The 23446-nt window shown below is 37.3% G+C and overlaps 1 protein-coding gene across 1 annotated transcript in view; it reads left to right on the top strand.

Annotated features, from left to right (window-relative positions):
* Positions 1-5491: 5491 nt before the first annotated feature.
* The window catches only part of LOC311297727 (protein NLRC3-like), an 89803-nt gene continuing 71848 nt past the window's right edge, over positions 5492-23446 (top strand). The window contains exon 1 of the mRNA XM_084420147.1: positions 5492-5630. The gene's annotated coding sequence lies outside the window, so the exon portion shown is untranslated. The remainder of the gene's footprint in view (positions 5631-23446) is intronic.

Raw genomic sequence — 23446 nt, 5'->3', positions numbered from 1 at the left:
TATCTTTGTAAAAAAAAACTCATTGCTTTACTGGCTACTCTCTGCTGTCTCAGACGACGACATCACTTCCTGACGGCCACCGTAACTTCTGTTGGTTGCAATTCGCAACCTCACCACTAGATGCCACTAGAAATTACACACTGCGGCTTTAAACAGATGAGTTATAAAAAAATTCACCCCCCTCACAGTTGTCAGGAAGGGCAAAATTAGCTATATAGACCAAAACCGCTTTTTGTACCAGGCTGTAAACATTTTTTTCTGCTGTAAAGTTGGGTATATTATAGGGATGGGACGGTATGAAAATTTCATATCACAATAATAGTGATCAAAATTATCGTGATTATCAATATTATCATGGTTTTGTTAAAACGAGATAAAAGTGTTAAAAAATAACTGATGCTCACACTGAAAACATTTCAACAAGTTTTATATTTGAAAATCAACAAACAACAAATAAAACAAGCAGTTCTATGCACTTTTTTAAGCAAGATTATTTATTATTATATATATTATTTATATAATAAATATTATTTATTTATTTATTTGATTATTTATTATATTATATTTTGTGGCATTTCCTTCCTTATAATGACCGTCGTCAATAGCAACGCATTATAACACAGCGCACATGTATGACAATGGCCGCGCACGCGCTCTCTCGTTTCATTCAAATACAACTTGCCGTCTTGCGTCTCCGTTTTCGATTGTATTGAAAATGAAATCAGAGTTGATTTATTGTTTGCTGAGTTTGATAATATTTTTGTGATCATGTAAGATTTAAAACATTAATCTGCCTTCCGCCATTCCTTCTCGAATAAAAAAACAACAACATTGCGCGTCAGAGCTGTTGCTGGCTGGACTGGATTTACAGTGAGTTATTAAAATCGCAATAATCAAACATGGTTTTAATGATAATTGAATTTTAAACGATAAAACTAACCGTCCCATCGGCCGATACGCGTTGGTGTTTTTATCTTCAATGTCTTAGCCCTCTACTAATCAATAAAGGCTTTTTTTACTTTTTTGTAACCTACTGAGTGCCTGGACTTGGATTTTTTCAAACTTTTTTGTACATTTAACCCTTCCAAGAGCACCAGAGGATACAAGGGATACCAGCAGCGCTTCAGTTCTTCTTTGTCTAGGATTTATTATTTATTGATAATTGGCGCCCAATATGTCTTCTAAACAATGACTACAAAATACTTGCGTGTATATTTGCTGAGAGAATTAAGACCGTCCTAGACTCAGTTATTGATCAAACACAATCTGGTTTCATGAAGAACAGACATATTTCCAATAATATTAGATTCGTTTTAGATGTTCTTGATTATTCTCATCTGATTTCGGATCAAAGTTATATTTTATTTTTGGATTTCTACAAAGCATTTGATACTCTTGAGCACAAATTTATTTTTCTTAGTCTGGAAAGATTTGGTTTTGGTCCTTGTTTTAGTGATGCGGTCCGAAATTTATATTGTAATGCCAACAGTTCAGTTAAATTAAAACATCGGACTTCTAGATTTGATGTCAAAAGAGGTATACGTCAAGGTTGTCCTATCTCTCCTTATTTGTTCTTATTAGCAGTTCAACTCTTAGTAGACCATATCAAGCAAGGCAACCTAGTAGGTATCTCAATTGCAGGGAGGGAGGTGATCATCAGCCAGCTGGCCGATGACACCACTCTCTTATTAAAAAATAGTGATCAAGTTGCAGTAGCTCTAGGGGTAATTGATGCATTCTCTAAAGCCTCTGGTTTATACCTTAATATGAGTTATTACCTATTACAGAGTGTAATATTTCATCCATTTGTAATATTCCTGTCAGAGAAAAAGTGACATATTTAGGAGTTGTAATAACTAAAAATCAAGCTACACAATGTTCTGAAAATGTTATTCCTGCTATTGACAAAACCCGTAAAAAACTCAACCAGTGGCTCCAAAGAAATATTTCATTAAAAGGCAGGGTCTTGCTTACTAAAGCTGAAGGTTTATCTAGATCAGTGGTTCTCAACCTCTCCTGCAGGGACCCCCTGACAGGCCATGTTTCTGTTTTAACCCTGAAATGGCACACCTGATTCAATTAATTAAAGGCATAATGAGTAGTTGACTAATTGATTAATTGACTAATTCCTACTCTAATAACTACTCATTAATTGAATCAGGTGTGCCATTTCAGGGTTAAAACAGAAACATGGCCTGTCAGGGGGTCCCTGCAGGAGAGGTTGAGAACCACTGATCTAGATTAACATACGCAGCATTAGCACTACACTTGGACAATTAAACGTGTAAAATTATAGATAATCTTCTATTTAATTTTGTTTGGAGGAATCGTACCCACTATATATATATATATATATATATATATATATATATATATATATATATATATATATATAAAAAAAACTGTTGTAATGAACACGTATGAAAATGGAGGTCTAAATTTTCTAGATTTTAAAACATTTAATCACACTTTTAAAATTAATTGGATGATAAAGTTCTTAAAATGTCCCTCTTCAATTTGGAACTTTTTCCCAAATTATATATTCTCCCAGCTGGGTGGCCTACGATTTCTTTTGTTATGTAATTATAATATTGAAAAATTACCTGGAAAGCTCTCTTCATTCCACAAACAAATGCTTCTGGCTTGGTCTCTTATTTATAAACACAACTTTTCCCGACATTCATATTTCATATGGAACCATATTAATATTCTTTATAAAAACAAGTCCTTATTTTTCCAAAATTGACATGATAACAATATTACGTCAGTATGTGATCTTTTTAATGATGATGGGTGTCTATATACATATGGCGAATTTTTAATATTCCTGTCTTGCCTAGAGAATTTGCCATCGTTTTCGATGCTATTCCCACAGGTGTTATTACATTGTTTAGAGGTTAGGATAGGACTTTGTTTACCAAACCACCTATTTTTGATCCCACTCAAACAATGGTGAGCAAGATTTGCCTAGTCCCATACTCTAGCAATAGGTCCATTCGTGCTCTCTTTCAGAAAGATATTGTTACCAAATCTTATGTAATTACCTATTGGAGCAATTTTGTGAACATTGTGGACTGGAGAAAAGTTTGGTTATTGCCACATTAATACCTTATTGTAAATAAAATCAGAGAAGTCTCGTTTAAATTAATTCATAGATTCTATCCGGTGAAAAGTTCTCTAAAAAGTTTAAACCTGACATTGACATAAAATGTGATTTCTGTAATGCACAAGATGAAACTACTGTAGCCTACACTTGTTTTGGGACTGTACTATACATCATTTTTTTTGGAAGAGGTATATTATGGATTTTGTGTACCCTCGTTTTTCCTTATTTTGGGAATATGTTATATTTGGTTTTACTAATACGGAGAAAAACTTTGAAAAATAATTTTACTTTATAAATCTATTACTTCTCCTAGCAAAATTTCATATTCATAAATGTAAATTTTTCAATCATAAGCCATTTGTCACATTCACCACCTTCACCGTCTATCTTCTCTTCACTACACTTCCCAGCATCCCTCGTGTCTTCACACCTGCACTCACTCTCCCCTGAGTAATCATCATCACCTGTGCCTCGTCATCTCACCCCTTTATATTCAGCACTCACTCTTCAGTCATTGTCTGGTCTTGTCAATTCATGGCACTCAGACTTCCCGAACACTCACCTGGTTCCTTACCTGAGACGCTATCATCCTTCATCTGTCTGCCTACCTTCTTCATCGATCCTCCGTCATCACCATCTGCAAGAAAGAAAGAAAGAAAGAAAGAAAGAAAGAAAGAAAGAAAGAAAGAAAGAAAGAAAGAAAGAAAGAAAGAAAGAAAGAAAGAAAGAAAGAAAGAAAGATTCAGCTAAGAACATTCAAGATTATCTGTGTTGCTGTTACTCACCTATTGTCTTCATCTCCGATTCATTCTGCAATTAAAGCTTAAAACTTATCATCTTGTCTGTTTCATCTGTAAACCCTGACACCATTATTCAAAGTTTTTCTCAGTGAATTTCACCAAGACCTTCAAACGCTTTCTGTTTCAGAGAAAACCAAAGCAAGGAAAACATTGTCTTGTTGTGCTCTCTTTAAAATCCCCCTTTAAATTGTCGCATTTTCCTGTCCTAACATGCACTAGTTGATTGTATCTCTTTTACTTGTTTGCTTTATCCTTTCTTGCATTATTATTGTACAACAGTAGTATTGTCATGTTCTTTTTTTTTATTTTTTTATTATTAATTTTTTTTTTTTTTTTTTCTTCTCTCCTCTGGTGGTTGTTCCGGTTCTTGATTTACATGTTGGTACTATTTGTTGTTTATTGTATAATTATATCTTATAAAAAAAAAATGTCAGGCTACTCTACGTACTGCTACTCTGACTGAACTGACTGATTTTGACAGTATGGTAATACAGATTAACTGTACAAGTTAACACTAAAAACAGCATTTAAGTAAGAAGTTGAATCATCAAAATAAAAAAACTGCATATTCTTCACTGTATGAATGAAACTTATTCTGATTCTTAAATAGACTGCTGTCACTTTAAGAACTACAATAATGCAGGGATCTAGATACTGATACACATACACTATTTCTTACAGATGTTTACATTCACTTAAGACAAAACCAACTGTTTATGTGAACCTTGTGTTTTTTGACACTTGCATAAATGCAAAAAGACGTTTAGTTTAGTGCTGTCTGTGCATTGCGTTTAGGCATGTGCGCTCGTCAAATTTAAACTGGCAAGGCGCGCAGCCGCATCTCTCATCACTTCGAAAGCGGCTGAAATCACACTAACAAGTATCTTGCGGGTGTCGTCGATGGATATTGCTTATATTGGATAGCATCCTCGATGTCGGATTTAGCAAGGTGATCTACGGTGAAGGTGAACATCACGATAACAACTAAGGAGTGAGTGGAACTTGTTTACAGGACCCGCCGTGGTCACATTTTTTGCCACAGTCATTTTGCAAACAGGTTATTAGGTCCTTGATGGCATCGGAGGTGTTATATTCGCTTTTTGGACAGATCACAATTTTTGCAATGCAAATAATACAATGCAATCAATGCAATAAGACCCCCCCCCCCCCCCCCCCCCCCCCTCTCGATCTGTTATGCTCTTAATATGCCATTTTTCTGGAGCTGTAAAGGTAGCCTATCATGCCAGTGACGTCACAGACCGTTGAAGCTCAAGATGGCTGCGCCCTAGTAACAAAACAACAAACTAACTTCACTGTCCCCCCCCCCCCCCCCCCCCCCCCTTGTAACTACATCAGCAGTTTTAAGTGTCCTACCACAAATAACAATGATAACACATCTCTCTCTCTCTCTCTCTCTCTCTGTGTGTGTGTGTGTGTATGTGTCTTAATATAATTTAAACGGATTAGTTATTTAAAAAATCACCCCCCTCACAGTTGTCTGTTATAATTAGCTATATAGACCAAAACCTATTTTTCTGCAGTAAAGTTGGGTATTTTAACATGTCTATGGGATTGACTCTCTTCTGCAGCCGTAGTGGCCAGTCGATGAACTGCAGAATGTTGTGCTTTGTTATGAAACTTGTGGCGCAGCTGGGAAACTACCTAAACTGCACAACTTGAGCTCTGCACGACAAGATCGTTTGAGAAGTCGAGATTCAGTGTTTGTGAGTCATATTATTCCTTACATGATTGATCAGATATCATTATCTCTAGAGATAATCGAGTATTTTGTTCAGAAATTATGAATCATGCAAACTCCCTTGTCAAAACCTCATTGTGGGTACAATGTACACATTCATATGTAAAAGAATAGTGATTTATTATTTGTCGGAGAAGGGAAAGGCAGTGAGAGAGAAAACACCAAAACAAAACAAACAAAATAATGCTCTAAGAGGAAATGAAAACTATGACGATGAACAACAAAATGTCCCTTTTAATATGGGAAAATTAAAAGGAGCATTAGCTAAAACGTGGAAAACAAGCTATATCTTGGTGAAACGTTTGAGTATAATAAGGTAAGAAGTTGTTAATTGTTATTATTTAATAAGAACCCAGCTAACAAAAAAAAGGTCCCCAGAACGTCCCCTAAATGGCCTGTGCGAACGTACCCCCGAACGTCCCCGTGTAGGGTCCGCTTGATGTCCCGCGGACGTTCGCGAAGACGTCCTCCGGACATTCAAGAGGACGTTCACAGGACCACCAGCGGACATTCGGGACGTTTAGGGGACTTTCGTGTTTAGTCCCCTGAATATAATTTTATTTTATTTTACTTCTGGCTAACCAAAGAAAACAGACACGTTGTAAGGAACAAAGTACATTCATTTTATTTGAACAATTGTAAAGGTGCTGTGCTCTTTCCGTGTGTGTGTGCGTGTGTGTGTCTTCAAACGCGCTGGCAGCTGTCTGTGTGTTTGTCGGTCAGCTGTGGGGTTAAGTTAGACCGATGGCAATTCTTCCCCTTGGCATCTACCTAAAACAACAAAATGAAGACATTCAGTAGTGTTATGATTTTATATGTCTAACGTTATATAATATATCCATATATGTGAAATATAACGTCGTCTCATTTCAGCTTAACATATAGCCAGGGTTCTCAAGTTTTATCAAAAGCTTGGAGTGAGATCACATGCGGTTAGGGGAGGAGCCCTAATGGAGCCCCGCCCCCGCCCGTCCGTCCCCGCCCCCCAATTTTAACCATTGTTCATAATTAACCAGCACAAATTGAAATTATAACAATTGGTAAATCTGATAAATGACAGAGCAATTAATCACATCAAATATAGGCTACTCTTTAATGTTATATTTCAAAATTACAAATATACAAAAATATAACAAATTGCTCCAAACAGTTTGGAAAAACAAATCTTTTTGCATTTTGAATGTGTCTAGTCTAACCCTACCCTATTGTAAACAAATGACATAGTATTAAGGTGTGTGTGTGTGTGTGTGTGTGTAAGTGTGGCCTGGTAAACCTTACATTATGGGGACAAAAAAAGGACATTTTTTGGTCCCCATGAGGAAAACGGCTTATAAATAAAAAAAGTTATGTTTTTTTTTGAAAATGTGAAATTGCAGAAAGTTTTCTGTGATGGGTAGGTTTAGGGGTAGGGTTAGTGTAAGGGAATAGAATATACAGTTTGTACAGTATAAAAATCATTATGTCTATGGAAAGTCCCCATAAAAAATTAAAACACTACATGTGTGTGTGTGTGTGTGTGTGTGTGTGTGTGTGTACACAAGAGTACACACTGCAGCTTATGAAATGTGTTTTGTGTTGTAAGTGTTTGTTGCACATTTTGACGCCTTGATAACATTGATATATTTAATGTTCTGGCCTAAAAATGTTAGACGAGCTTTCTTAATTCCAACTTACCTTCTCCATCACGACGTGTGTTCGCGTGATGTTGTTGGTTACTTAGTAACGAACGTACGGCGGCCGAGAATTTTCCGTCAACTTCCGTGTGTTCGCGCCTATGGTTCGCGCATCTATGTTGCCTAGTAACGAACGCAATCTGGCCGAGATACGTGCTGGCGGCAGGAAGCTTCACTTTGTGTGCCTGCGCCTCGTATACAACGTTATATATAAAGCTTGCAGGACAACTTGGTTGGCATTGTCTTTTCAGCGTGAGAAATACACGGTGTGGCGTGTGAGCGTGTGAACTGGTTGAATTGCGTGTGTCTCACGGCCAATGCGTGAGACTTGAGAACCCTGATATAGCCTAACCTTAGCTTCGTAGTGTTAGCAGCGTACACGGCGGACAACTTCAGCAAACGTTTTAAAAGGTAACATTTTCATATAATTTAAAGGTGGACGTGGTTACGGTAACTAATGTATAATAATCTAAAAATTAAAAATACCTTTTAGACAGACGAAAGAGAAAACCCAAGGCTGCGTCTGAGGAGGACCGTTAACTGTCACTACGTAGCTCAGCGTTGCCATGGATACATGAACCATAACTGAAGCGTCAAATCCACTGGCGTGCGGCGTCGCGTTTTTGGGCGTTTTGAGCAACCAGCGCGTCAATCAGAAAGTAGCTCAACTTTATGGTAATGACCAGCAACCAATCGGAATATAGACGTGCTTCGCGCTGGCTGATTCCGGAGAATAAAAATTGCTGCCACTCACATACTTTATCCACAATAATATCGGTAACTTTCTCCAGGTTATTTTCCCGGCGAATAGAGTAGGCAGCTACTTGTGGGGTCCGACATGCATGACGTATTTGTTGCTTTCATCCAATAGCGTGCGTGGGAGAGTGTCGGTGTCGGTGTCGTTTTTCAACACACACTTATGGCAAGCCAAAGTATTCATAAACGCCTGGTCGGGCGTCTGATTGCACACTGACACGTCAAAAGCGTGCGTTTCGACCGCCAAACGCGCGTCCCTGACGCGCGATTTGCCATAAAAGCTATGGAAGGCCAAAAGGGCCAAAACGTGTGAAACTGTCGTGTAAACACGTAATTACGCGTTAACGCGCAATTTACGCGTTAACACGCAATTACGTGTTAACGCGTAAATGACGTGTTAACACGTAAATTGCGTGTTAACGCGTAAATTGCGCGTTAACGCGTAAATTGCATGCTGGCACATTGGAAACCATGGAACTTTACTGGCTGGTATGGCTATCTAAGCACAAATAACAAACAAATCCTGTAAACTGCAGGATTAAATCTAAAATAAAATTTGAACAATGTCTTTAATGAACAACACACAACATTTAAAACAATACATATCCTAACACAATAAAAAGCATGCAACTGTGTGAATCAGAAAGTTGGAGGGGGGTTAATAGACCACTTACTGATATTTAGTTTTTCCTCAATCAAACTTCTTTAAATGAATAGTTGCTTTAAAATCAATTAACACAACATACAAAAAACACCCTTCTGTTGATGAAACAGTTCAGTATTCAGTGCACAATGAAGCACTGCAGTCTATTAATGCATTTATTAAAAGTAGCCTAAATGTATATCATCAGAGCTATTCTCTTTGATTTTATAACATATTCAGCTATAGACACACAAATACACTAATGAAATACATGTTTTTATATTTTTAATAATTAATAGTGCATATTGTTTTTCTAAATGGAACCATCCCTACACCCAAAGACCACAAAGAGGTAACACCCCGTGCAGCACTTTTTGCATTCCTTGTATTAATGAAAATGCATGTTGTGAGAAAGCCCTACGCCTATGGAACGCCTTTGGGGACAATACCTATTATATGCAACGCGTGAAATTTGGACGCATTAACACGCACAGTTTGTACGCGTCTTTTTGGTCCGTGTAAACGCGAACGTTTTGTACGTCTAAACGCGAAGTTTTTTGTCATGTTATTTAAAGACACGATCGTTTGTATCGCCTTAACGCAACATTTTTGGCCGTGTATTTTTTGTTACGTGTTTCTATACGAACGTTTTCGTCGTGTAAACATGACATTTTTGAACGTGTAATATTTCTGAGTCTTATTTGATGTGCGACATACAATTTTTTTCTGTTTTAGTTAAACTGGTGATAATTTAGAGTCAATGATTAAATACATTCAATGACTGCATGAATTAACATTAGCCTATATTCTTTTGTAATGTTAAAGGAATTTGTCCTGTAAAAGTGAGTGGTCTCTGTGATCCAACGACCATAGCCTATTTCCCCTCTGGTTAATGCATTCGAGGTGTCTATTTGGACCACTGCAAATTGCCAACAAGTAGGCTATTTGCAGTGGTCCAAATAGACACCTCGAATGATTTTAATATTGGTTTATAAATCTAATAATCTACTGTCAGTTAAATTGCAGGATGTTTTGCACAACAATACTGATGAGCAAATATTAACGTTATCTGTAACTATTTATAAGTAAATAGCATCTAAATGTCTACTGAATCCACAACTGTTGCTATTTACACGTGGACTTGGACTGGCTGCCCCACAGTTTACGTGGTCCGCCTGCTGTAGTGATTCTGTAATGTTTATGTGTCGTATGATTGTGTCTGTGTTTAAATGTTGAATCAAGATTTGTAAATTGTCATAGGCTACTGGTGCTTTGTTTTCTGCTTTTATTTGCCTTATTGTTATAATATAATTGTTAAATTTGTGATTGTTACAATATATTGTTGTTATTAGATTATTTTTATCTGACATATACAGTAGGCTATACATACAGTATATGTGTATTAATTATTTCCAGTCAAACTGACATCCCGACTTCAAGGAGCATTCCAGAGTCTCTCATACCAGATTGATGCTGGCCCACTCGGAGATTACTCCAGTCATTTTGAAAAAACAATAGCCACAGTATTTAGCCTTTGCTAACTTTATTATCCATTGTATTTATTAAAGTTGAATGATTTATGGCATTTATTGGCACTATTATGTATAATTATTGACACCCCACCCTGGACCTCACTAATTATTAAACCCTATGGCCGTATCCAGTGTTGTATGTTGTATATATGTTAACATATGTTATAGGCTACACAGGGCTTAATTTGAGCCTGAACACTCCGGAACATGTTCCGTCACCTCCGACATTGGATTCGGCACCTTTTTTATTGGATCCGGCACCTACTGTGCCACTAAAATTAATTGCCTAAATGAAAAATAAATAAATAAATACTGTTTGTGTAGTGTTCAATGTTTGTGACACATGACTTGCGCGCTTGTTGTACGAGTTGAGATTGCTGTTAGCCTCGATCGTTTCACGCAGGGGAAAAATGTCAAAAAGACAGGAAAGTTTGCTTAACTTTTTCAAATACGCTGGGCAGTCAGATCCCAAACAAGCAAAAATCGTTTCCGCTGTTAAAAAAGGAGACCACGGTGGACACAGTAGCCTAGTATCGACATAATATCTCGTTATTTCGACATAATAAGGGGACATTCTAATCTGCATTAAGCCACATTAAGCGTTCTTATAATGGGTTTCTATGGGAGGAAAATGCTTAACGTGTAATTGCGTTCATATTCTGGGCTCATTTGATTTGTTTTTCTGATTTGGGCTTTTCTGATTTTTGTACATAGCATAGCCTTTTTGTTAGGATTTTAGTATCATAATGATTAATAAATGCACGCACAATTATCCGTGAACTTGATTTGAACAAATACCTTTCAACTTGTGTGTGCAAAATTCAGAATTAAATTAATGTGCAGAAATTTGTACAAATACAAAGTATGTAGGCCTATACTGTTTTAGCCATTAAAAAAGCGCATTTAGTTTCATATTTGTTAAAATATTATAATGGTTTTTTTTCTTTTTTTCATTTATGTTGATTTATGAAAAGTGAACAGCACGGTAAGATAGGATGCCAAAATATGAGACATGGAGCGGGTCAGACATGATTTTGAACGCTGAAGTTGAAGCTGTTTTGTAGAAAGCCTTTCTTTAAAGTGAATTTCGTTTTGTATAAATTGTATCTTAATTTTAATCAATTTTTCATCAACCAATTGCCTGTATAGGCCTACGAAACAAATATAACGGAGGCGCCCGCGCGCTCACTTCCATTGCACGTGAACTAGAGCACACCCTAACTTAACGAAACTCAGTGTATGCCTCACACAGACATGACAAATACATCAATTACACAAAGCTTGAAATGTCTTTAAACGAAATAATTCAAAACGAAAAAATTCAATTCAATTCAATTCAAATTTATTTGTATAGCGCTTTTCACAATACATATTGTTTCAAAGCAGCTTTACAGAAAGTGCATTTCAGAAATGTACATAGAGAAATACAGTTAGTTAATCATGTATTGATTTAGGGCATAAACATCGCCAGCGTCGAGTCGTCTCTTCACAGGCGCCGAGTCGTCTCTGCACGGGTGTTGGAGAATCTGTAGTTTCCATGAGAGGCTGGATACAAACTGGAGCTGACGATCTGTATTTACCTCGGGACTAGCGTCCCGAGATAACAACAGAAAAGCATATGGGAAATAATTAGCGTAGCTGCTGTTCGCAATATTAATGCATTCAATCTGATTCAACTGTAGTATAAAATGTAAGTATTATGTGAATGCCTGGCTGAAGAGATGCGTCTTTAATCTAGTTTTAAACTGGGACAGCGAGTCTGAGCCTCGAACAATATCAGGAAGGCCATTCCACAGTTTAGGAGCTAAATGTGAAAAAGCTCTCCCTCCTTTAGTGGACTTAGATATCCTAGGAATGACCAGAAGCCTCGAATTTAGTGATCTTAAAGAGCGCGATGGATTGTAGGGCGATATAAGTTCCGTTAAATACACGGGAGCTAAACCATTTAGGGCTTTATAGGTCAGTAGCAATACTTTGTAATTGATACGGAACTTTATAGGTAACCAATGTAGAGACGACAGAATTGGTGTTATATGATCGTATTTTCTTGATCTAGTAAGAACTCTAGCGGCGGCATTTTGGACTAACTGTAGCTTGTTTATTGAGGATGCAGGACAACCAGCTAATAAAGCATTACAGTAATCTAGTCTCGAGGTCATGAATGCATGAACTAACTTTTCTGCATCAGAAACAGATAGCATGTTACGTAGCTTAGCAATGTTTCTAAGGTGGAAAAAGGCTGTTCTTGTAACATATGAAATATGATTTTCAAAAGACAAGTTGCGGTCTAATATAACACCCAGGTCTTTTACTGTAGAGGATAAAGTAACAGGACACCCTTCTAAATTAAAGTTGTATTGTAAGAGGTTTTGTGGGCAGTTTTTTGGACTAATAAGTAATACCTCCGTTTTATCTGAATTTAATAGCAGAAAATTACATGTCATCCAGTATTTTATATCTTTAACACACTCTGTTAATTTAGATAATTTAGCGTTTTCATCTGGTCGTGATGAAATATATAATTGAGTGTCATCAGCATAACAGTGGAAATTAATTCCATGTTTTCTTATAATATTACCAAGTGGCAGCATATATATTGAGAATAGCAGAGGGCCTAACACAGATCCTTGCGGTACACCGTAGTTTACTGACGTTATCTTCGATTTTTCCCCATTTACGCAGACAAAATGGTAACGGTCTGATAAGTACGATCTAAACCAGTTTAATGCCTGTCCCTGAACACCAGTGTAGTTTTGTAGTCGGTCTAAGAGTATTGTGTGATCTATAGTATCGAACGCAGCACTAAGATCAAGTAAAACTAGTATTGAGATACAGCCTTGGTCAGAAGCTAAAAGTAAATCATTTGTGATTTTAACGAGCGCAGTTTCTGTGCTATGGTGCGGTCTGAATCCTGACTGAAACTTTTCATAGATATCATTTTCTTGCAAGAAAGAGCACAGTTGAGCGGACACAACTTTTTCTAGTATTTTAGACATAAATGGAAGATTTGAAATGGGTCTGTAATTTGCTAGATTATTATGATCTAATTGTGGTTTCTTAATAAGAGGTTTTATAACTGCCAACTTGAATATTCTTGGAACATGACCTAAGGATAAAGACGAGTTACGATGATTAAAAAGAAAAAGGCTACTCTCTGATTATGTAATCCATTAGTCTTATTTATGTGCATTTCTCTCTATAAGCGCGTTCACACGGAGATGGCGATCGTCAACTTCATCTCTGCAGCCGAGTCGACACTTTTAGAGAAAACACTTGTTTATTAATAAAAATCAATACACGCATCACCGGATTTACAGATGCACGCACACATATTATTTCGAAATATTGTGTTGAAATAACATTATTATTAATAATAGCCTACATCTTTTAGAATAGGCCTATTTGATTGAATGCTGAAAGTTGCCCTTGTTCAATTTAATAAAAATAAAACTTTAATTGTGATCATTAACATAACTGAATATTAAATATTTAGTGGCCAAGTTTTGCGCGGCTCTCCGTCAAATCTAGCACCCACTCAGCACATGCGTTAAAAATTCTCTGGCGCTGTCCCTGCAGAGAAGCTACGTAGGGAGTGTAATTTTAATTTTTTTAAATTTTTTTTTTGTTTGTTTTGTTCCGTTACCTCCAACCCCCGTTTTGAGTCGCCGGATCTGCGCTCCGGGACCTCCCACTTTACAAATTAAGCACTGTACATGTGTATATAGCCTGTTATAAGAGGATGCAAACTGAATGCAGTCTGTAAAAGTTCTTTGACAGTTTAATAAAAAATTTCTAAGAGCCATCGTAGAGAGCAATCCACTTTTCCACGTTACCGGAGACAAAAAACCTGCATGAGTACAAACGGGATGAGATGACACAGCATGACACAGCACTGACATCACAGCCAACGTATAAATGCATCATTGACTCTAAAATTTTACGCTTGCCTATGTACATGCCAACGTAAAATTACGATCTCATTCACGAACAAATGTTACGTGTGACGTTTGCATAGGTATTTGCTTACCTAACAGCACATCATCCCTCACGGAAAGAAATGTCGTCTGATGTTTATATATGTATACAGCAACGTGCCATCGCATCACAAATGCAAATGAAATCCTAAATAGAGCAACGCTATTGGCTGTTGTGCGGTCTGACGCGACACCCGAACATATACTTCGTATTTACGCGTACAAACTGTGCGTGTTAATGCGTCCAAATTTCACGCGTTGCATATAATAAGTATTGTCCCCAACGGCGTTCCATATACGCCCCCTGGGTGTTTGGTATTTTTGCATCAAAACGCGCGTCCTCGTCGTGTGATCTGCCATTTAAAACGCACGTTTGAAACGTGCGCTTTGGGGTCACCGAAAACGCGCGTTTTTGACGCGCGTTTATAATAACAAAAATGGGCGTTGAAAACGTGTGTTTTGACTAGGACAAAACGCACGCTTTTGACGTGTAAACAGTTAACCCAAACAGGCAGTACAAACGTGTGTGAAGTTTCCAACCAGGCGAAAAGTACGCGTGAAATACGAGTTAAAATCAGTTTGAACGGGTCAGTGTCATTGGCTGATGAAGGCTTGGGTCTAACCATTTCTGTGGGCTTAGGGGGGTTTAGCTACTGTTCATAGACTATGCTACCACCATTTAACATGCCATAGATCAGGTTATTCAGCCTATCTATTTTGTCCTTTTTTGTAGAACTTATAGAAATAATATATTTAAATTGCAGTTTTATCAAAATTTAGATAAAAATAAAATTGCCTTGTTTTTCTTCGCTCTTGCCTTTGTCCCTATGTGGTTTTGGTCTCTTGTATTATCATTAAACCAAGCAAAACAGCATGGAATTATCTATGGCAAATTTTACAGAGGAGGAGATTATAATTGGTGAGTTATTATAATCCAATAGTTATCATTTAAGTTAAAAAAAAAGAAAGAGAGAAAAAACACAGTTTTTTTATTTTCCAATTGTAATTTTGGTAATATTTTACAAAAAGGTTTCATACATTATTTAAGTACATTAGTTCACATGAATTAATAATGAACTGCACTTCTACATGTTAATTTCAAATTTCATTTCAACCTTTACTAATATTTATTAAAATCAAAAGTTGTTGTTAACATTACTTAATGCACTGCGAACTAACAGGGTACTAAAAGGGTACACTTCTCAGATTAGTAAAGTAAAACAGTTGTTAAAGTAGTTTAAGTTTATGAACATTTTAAATGTATACAATACATAATGTTGTTTTTATAATTATAATTATTTTTATTTATTTTTTACAAAACATTTTCAGCCCTAAAACTTCAAGAAAATCAATGTTAAATATCTGGACAAGTTCTGGGCCAGATTTTAGGTTGATGTCTCAATAAATGAGCTTTAGGAAAGATTGTATTGTGCGCAATACCAAAATTTTCCACTAGATGACATCCAGACTCCACCGATGAGATCTTCGACTTCCATGTATGGTTTTTAGTGATCTGAACCTTATTTCCATACTATTCCAAATATGTATGAAGTAGACATCCTATTCAGAAATAGTTAGGGCAGTAATGTTAATATTTGATTTGAATTCAATCTCTAAGACACATATAAAAATGTACGGAAATAATCAAAGCCCGAGTTATAGTTTGCCTCCACATCACAAATGAAGAATCTATTGGTATTTATCTACTGCTGTCATTTCTTTTGATAATTACTTGTTTGGGGTGCTCCATTTTAATTTAATTTAATTTTAATTCTGTAATGGTAATGTATGTACAGTATTTCAATGTACGTCATATTACACCTCTTTAGATGCTATCTTCAGTCTAAAAATTTATTTAATCAAGTAAGAATATTCAAATATACAGAAATACTATCTAGATATACATCAAAATAACTTGAAGGCTGCAAAAAGTAATGCAAGAATGATTTAATGTAATTTCAGAACCGTTCTGAGATAGTATTTTTCATGTCGTGTATGTTGACATTTAGTAGGCTACACTATGCCCAAAGAATTCACATTTAACTTTTTAATGTTAACAAATGTATAGGTAATGCAGAGGAGTACTGTGTGTTTTGCAGCATGCTGCAGACGAACCCAACGAATTGAAATGGTATACAACTTACAATACACACACCCAAAAATCATTAGTTTAACTTTATGTGCCATGTTTTTAGGGCCCAAGCCCTGAAAGGGCGAAGGCCCTATTGTTTTCGGATTGATTATTTTTAGGGCCCAAGCCCTGAAAGGGCGAAGGCCCTATTGTTTTCCTTAGGATTATTTTTTATTATTATTATTATTATTATTATTACGACTATTCAGGCACTTTTGGGGCCCTTAACATGCTCGAAAACTCTTTAAACTTTGCAAACGGGTCAGAACCCGCGGCCATCAGGGCCGGGCTGAAGCTGGTACCCGGGCGTGGCAGGGGGGCTCGACAGCGCCCCCTGGAACGGGGTCCGAAAACTTGGTCCATAAATCAAACATGCTTGCATGTAATCATCCGTTTGAACGGGTCACAAATGAGATAAATGAGCAAATTTTCTGTAAAAAACAAGACATAATAACAAAGCCAGTGTTACTTAATGGTCAAGTAGTTGAAACAGTGCAGTAACTTTTAAGTACTTAGGTACGGTTCTCGATAATCACCTGAGTTTTATAGAAAATACAGATTTTATTTACAAGAAATGCACACAACGTCTAAGTCTGCTCAGAAAATTGAACTGTTTGGGTGTCAGTACTAAGATTATTGAGCTTGTGTATATCACACACATTGAAAGTGTTTTAACTTTTCATCTTTCTGCTTGGTTTGGCCATTTAAACTGTAAGCTTAAGAAAAAGCTTAACAGGATAGTGTTAATGGCTAGTAAGATAGTAGGAAAACCACAAAAACAATTGACTCAAATATACATTGACAGAATGAGTAAAAAGGCAAGAAAAATCAGAATAGATAGTACTCACCCCCTCTGTAGTGAGTTTGAACTTTTGAAGTCCGGGAGGTGCTTCAGAGTGCCTCTGGCTCAAAGTACTTTTAAAAAATCCTTTATTCTGAATGCCATTAGTATCCTTAATCAAATTAAGTGACAACAACAAATGAGTTAACTTGATGTATTTAAGTATATTTATCTTCATCATGATTTTTTATATTGTATCTTTTATTTTTTAGAAATATTCTCTCTTGTACGAGTTGTTGTTTGCATGTCTCTTGTATTTGTCGAGAATAAACAGGGATCTTGGAGTTTTCCGCCGTCGCTGGAATAATCACGGCCTGCGCACTGAGGGATTTAGCCACTTTTATTTGAAAATAAACCTATCTATCGATCTAGATGTAGATGACTATCCATCTATCTAGAGATGTAGAGATGGATTATCCATGTTGATGGGTTGACTGGTTTTATTTGGTGCTAATTGAGGTGAAGACTTCATAACATAAGCCTTATATCATATTTATTTATATTTGAAACCTGGTAAGATGCATCACATTTGTAGAAAATAAATTGGATAAAAAATATAATTGATTGATCCCAGGATGTAAATTAGTTCTGTTACCATTGCTCACATTTAAGAAAATAAATAAAAAGCATATGTTAAATCTAAAAAATTAGGATGACTTGTGCATGTTTGAAATAACATGAGGGTGAATAAATGTAGACAGAATGTTTTGAATTTTGAGTGAACTATCGGATGTTTCTGTAATTTGGTCCCTGTAAAGCATCTTGGTGGCACCCTGCTCGCAATAGTGATATACATTTTATAGTCATTTTATATATATATATATATATATATATATATATATATAAAGGTTATGTTGCTTAACAAATTTTCATTACAACTGCATCGATCAATAACCACATCTGTACGCTTTTCCCCAATCAAATGTTAACTTTTAAAGTTTGAAAACTTGAGGTATAGATATACAGCTAGAATGGTATTAATGTGCAAAAGAAGGCAATCTTATCTTGGTAAAAAAAAAAAAAAATTCATAAAATTGCAATCTAGATATTTTATTTGGCCTATACACAAGAAAAAGAAAATGGAAAAAATATAGGGACAAATTAAGTTCTTATATATGTCCTGCCCTGAGCACAAGCTCTCATTCTAATCCTGTAAGTCTTAAATACTTCTATAAAGTATAAAATACCCTATTTAAACACTAAGTCTTAAAAAAATTTTATGGATAATATCACCTCTGTACTTAATTACTGTTTGTCTGTGTTGAGCGCACAATATTTGAACAAAAAGGTTTCAATAAGCGCCACCTGCTTGTGATACCTTCAAATGTAAGCACAACAAAAGTCCACGTTGTTCTCTAAAGACAGATATTGATTAACCTGCATTGATTGCTTACCTCCACCGTAACTGATTTTCCCACACAAATGTTAATTATTTCATGTTAGAGCTAGAATGACCACTAATGTGTTTATTTACAAAAAGGCATGAGCGAAGAAAAACAAGGCAATTTTATTTTTATCAAAATTTTTATAAAACTGCAATTTAAATATATTATTTCTATAAGTTCTACAAAAAAGGACAAAATAGATAGGCTGAATAACCTGATCTATGGCATGTTAAATGGTGGTAGCCTAGTCTATGAACAGTAGCTAAACCCCCCTAAGCCCACAGAAATGGTTAGACCCAAGCCTTCAGCAGCCAATGACACTGACACGTCCTTTTCGCCTGGTTGGAAACTTCACACACGTTTGTACTGCCTGTTTGGGTTAACTGTTTACACGTCAAAAGCGTGCGTTTTGTCCTAGTCAAAACACACGTTTTCAACGCCCATTTTTGTTATTATAAACGCGCGTCAAAAACGCGCGTTTTCGGTGACCCCAAAGCGCACGTTTCAAACGTGCGTTTTAAATGGCAGATCACACGACGAGGACGCGCGTTTTGATGCAAAAACCGCGCGTTTGTGACGCGCGTTTTCCGTGACCACAAAGCGCGCGTTAAGAACGTGCGCTTTTATGGCAAATCGCGCGTCAGGGACGCGCGTTTGGCGGTCGAAACGCACGCTTTTGACGTGTCAGTGTGCAATCAGACGCCCGACCACCAGGCGTTTATGAATACTTTGGCTTGCCATACACACTGGCGTGCTCCGCGCCCAGTAAAGATATAACTTGTTAACTCATTTTACCCACTTATGCTACATATTCAGTTTGACACAAAATGTGAATGTAGAGGTAACATTATCCATTCTTACTGTTTTTATTTTATGTAACCATCTTTTGACATACGATGTCCTGTCATTTCTTTGCAATCTTTAATAAATAAACGTTCTGATTTCACATATTTGATCGGTATTGCTTGGAAACACAACGTCATAAAAACGAGCAATTAGACAATACTCTTTTCCCCGCACATGTTTACTGGGAAGCAATGGCAGAACATGAAGTGCTGTATGCATATATTTGAGGGAAGTGGACCCACCATTCCCTTCACAGACACAAGTTGGGACAAATTCATTAAATCAGTGTTTCTGTGTAAAGACCTTGAGTGCAGAGAAAGTATTATAGCAGAAGAGGCACTACAGGCATACAAGTTACAAAACCAGGAGCCTACAAACCAGTTAGTCAAACCAGCTAACACTGGCTACCACAGGGAGTGCTACAGCCATTTCCCAAATATCACGAAGATTAAACGAGCACAAAGGAGAGGAGAGAAGGCAGTATTAGTTGAAGAAACTGCAAAGGAAGGTTGGTATTATATTGTATAGACAGGCGGTGCAGTATAAGACATACAGTGCAGTGTAGACAGTAGTATACAGTTAAGATAGTATGGTTTGCAGTAATATAAATTAAATATAAATGTGCAATGTATTAGCAGTAGCCTGTTAGTGCAAAAGATATGGATATGCAGTATGAACAACATACAGATATGTGCAGTGTAGTGACAGTAACAGTATAAGAGTAATACAAATAATATAGATATATACAGTGTATTAACAGTAATATAATAAAAACACCCTGCAAAAATTTACCCTTTCAATTATAGCATCATTAACAAGGCCTGAACGCTGTGAAACTGGTCTATTACTCATGTTAAGGGAACAGGTGGATATGGAGCATGAGTTTTCCCCTGCTGAAAGTTACAAACCATTTTTTCTTTAATCAGTGATGTGGGGAAGGGTGCAGAACCTAGATGTTTTGCACTTTTTTTTAGTGGTAGAGGCAGAGGATGGTGAGGCAACTCCAGTAAAAACACGGGCTCTGAGGTCTTACGCCCATGACTGTGCACTGCTCGTGTAAAAAAAACAAATTGTGTTAAGGGTAGACGCACATGTAAACTGCATGAGCTGCCATGTACAAACCTCTGTCAGTGTGTAAACTGTGACAATAAGTCATTTGAAGATGACTTAGGGCACGTGTGTATGTGGGGAGTGGTGTGTGTGTGTGTGTTGGCTACTCATGCAGGAGTAAATCTGTATGACATGTTTATGTACATTATAACTCTGCTCTGTTTGATAGCCTGTGTTCTTTGATAGTTATACTTATAATCTTATTTCTATTACATGCAGTTCTAACTTGAGCTCTTAGCTCTCCGGTTAGAATATTGGCTGCTTACTGACCCTTTAACGTTATGTCAGATGTAACTGATAATTAAATGTCTTAAACATCAACAGGTTCCTGTTTGCCTTGAGTTTTTGGCGAACGTTTGCAAAACGGTCTGAGATAATTATCCGCCAACATACAGTGGAGCTGTAGCCTATGTGAGTTGGACGAAGTGTTACCGTTAGAATGGAATGTTTACACCAAATCAAATGTATGTACAAGGTTGCCAACTTTGGGACTTTGGCTGGAGTGAGACTGTAAAATTTCAGTGTGCGCGCGCGGAGAATTTTTTTGGCAACCCTAACCCTAATTTTATAAATGTCAGTCCTTGTTTACTTGTTGGCCTGCTTCACTACCTCTGCAGGAGCAGGGTTCGATCCGTTCATGAACCGTAATGCGTCTGTCACGTGACAAATGAACGAAAGACTCAGAAGGTAATTATTTATGTTCCCTGTAAATTATTTTTGACTGCATTATAATGATTTCTTAATTCAGAATATGATAAAGACTGTGTAGGTGGATGTGTTCGTGGAATTTGGCTGTTAAAAGTATAACATTTAAAGCCCCTTAAATGAACGAAATGACTCGAAAAAAGATTCGTTCATTTTAATGAACGAGATCGAACAAGCGAGTCAGTAAAATGATCCAAACTTCCCATCACTCACAGGGTGCCATCAAGTGACAGTCTGTTCCTGGTGTCAGTCTTGTTCAGGCCAATAACTGAAAAGGTTCGCTCCGCATCCGCATTCGAGTGTGGCAGACTCAACACAATCTGGGCAACCTTTGATCATTTGGGGAATTTTAAAATGCCACTTGCCCGATTTGCCAAAACGTAATTTGTACCATGAGCCTATTTTTATTGAGCAATTTAGCTAGCCCACATAACGCACATCAGACAACGTTCGCAGCTATAGTTTAAGTCTGTACTCTCGGCACACAGACTGATTAGGCAAGGCTACGTCTGTAGTGAAAGGCACACCATTTTATTATCTGCTTACCTTGATTGTCATCCAAACTTTCAGACGCGCATCAGTGGCTCCGACTCCGAACCTATGCTCTGAACTCTCTCTGAACTTTTCACACGCAACTGACGTATCAGGTGCAAGGTTTTCAGCGAATCAATGGTCAGAGAATACTGCAGTGAGAATGTTGTAGGCAGATGTTACAGCTGTGTGCCTTAAACTCCTCTCCTGTCATTAATACGCTGTGGTCTAGTATAGTCATCAACAGAAAATTAACGGATTGAGAGGGGAGAAAAATGGATTTTGGCGTGACATTTCTTGCGTGTGCGTGAGAGCGTGAGATTGATGCTGAAAGCCAGATGCGTGAGAGTTGGCAACCCTGTATGTAATCGCGTGATGCTAGCTAGCTACTGCTAGCTGAAACTACCCTACTTAAAACGACACTAACGAGACGCGTACATACGTTTGAACAACACAGTGTACAAAAGAAACATTTTATATAGATATCCTATTCTCATTAAATGAATACAATCACAGAAAGAATGTCCTTGGCGATGGTCAATGTGCTGCTGCTCGTGTCTGATAGCTGAAACATACGTGTAACAGCTGTTCTAAATATGCTACATCTGATTGATTAATAATAATCCTATGTCAGTATCTTGCCGCGCTATTGGTTCAACTGATATAGTAGGCAACCGCGTTTGCCTGCATATTTAAGGGTCATGCACAAGGGGGTAATCTTTCAGAAAAAAACTGAAGCTTCCCCGGACGCCGCCATTGATTAGCAGACCATCACCTGCTGTTAGCATACTATTGACTCCCATTCATTTTGGCGTCACTTTGACAGCGAATAAATTTACATCTGAGGCGTTTAAAGACTCCATTTGTCCATTATTTATTTCTAAAGAAACACGAAAATGTATAAAAGGCTCCATTACCTTGTATCTTACGTTATGGCCCCGTAGAAGCAGTTTTTGTAAAAATAGGCTAACGATTGCGTCATAACCTGCGACTCTCTGTGGCACAGTAGAGAGATTACCGTATGGACAGGAGGAGAAGCTCGCGGGCAATCAGGGGGACGTGGAGGCAAAATGACAAAATAATTAATCAGAATACTTAGCAAAAGTTTCTCCTGCTCCTGCTCATGAACACCTCCTACTCACACTCTCCGTCTCTGCAAGTTTCGGAAGGGAATGATTCAGATTTCTCTTGGCACAGCTACTAGAAGACAGACGGGTTGCTCACGTCACATCTACATCGCCAAGCTCAGTTTGAGTCTGCGCAGTACGCTCAGCCATCAGGAAGTGAGAGCTTCTAATTTGCTTCACTTTTCTCTGTTGAATCCAATGGGGTCGCTGTGTCCATTTCTTTTGCTGTCTATGGTTGTGTACTATGATTTCGGGGGGAAATGTGCAGTAAATGGGAGTGGCAACACTTTTCATATCGTTGAGAATAAAACAACCGTCCCAACTTTACAAATCCAGGTTCTCCCTCCATGGGGATCATCCATTTAGAAAAGAAAAGCAGATACGGACCCTCGGCCCACCGTCTACTACCAAAACATTAGTTCCAAGAAAATGGAGGAGAAGCTGATCATCGCCGTTGCTGGGTTTCCTATCATGTATGATATGACGTTGTTTGCATATCACAGAATAAGACAATAAGAATAAGAAAA

The sequence above is a fragment of the Rutilus rutilus genome (assembly GCF_951802725.1).
Source record: "Rutilus rutilus genome assembly, chromosome: 9".
In the NCBI taxonomy this organism is placed as follows: domain Eukaryota; kingdom Metazoa; phylum Chordata; class Actinopteri; order Cypriniformes; family Leuciscidae; genus Rutilus; species Rutilus rutilus.
Note: the sequence above shows the minus strand (reverse complement) of the source record. Positions and strands in the feature narration are given on the sequence as shown.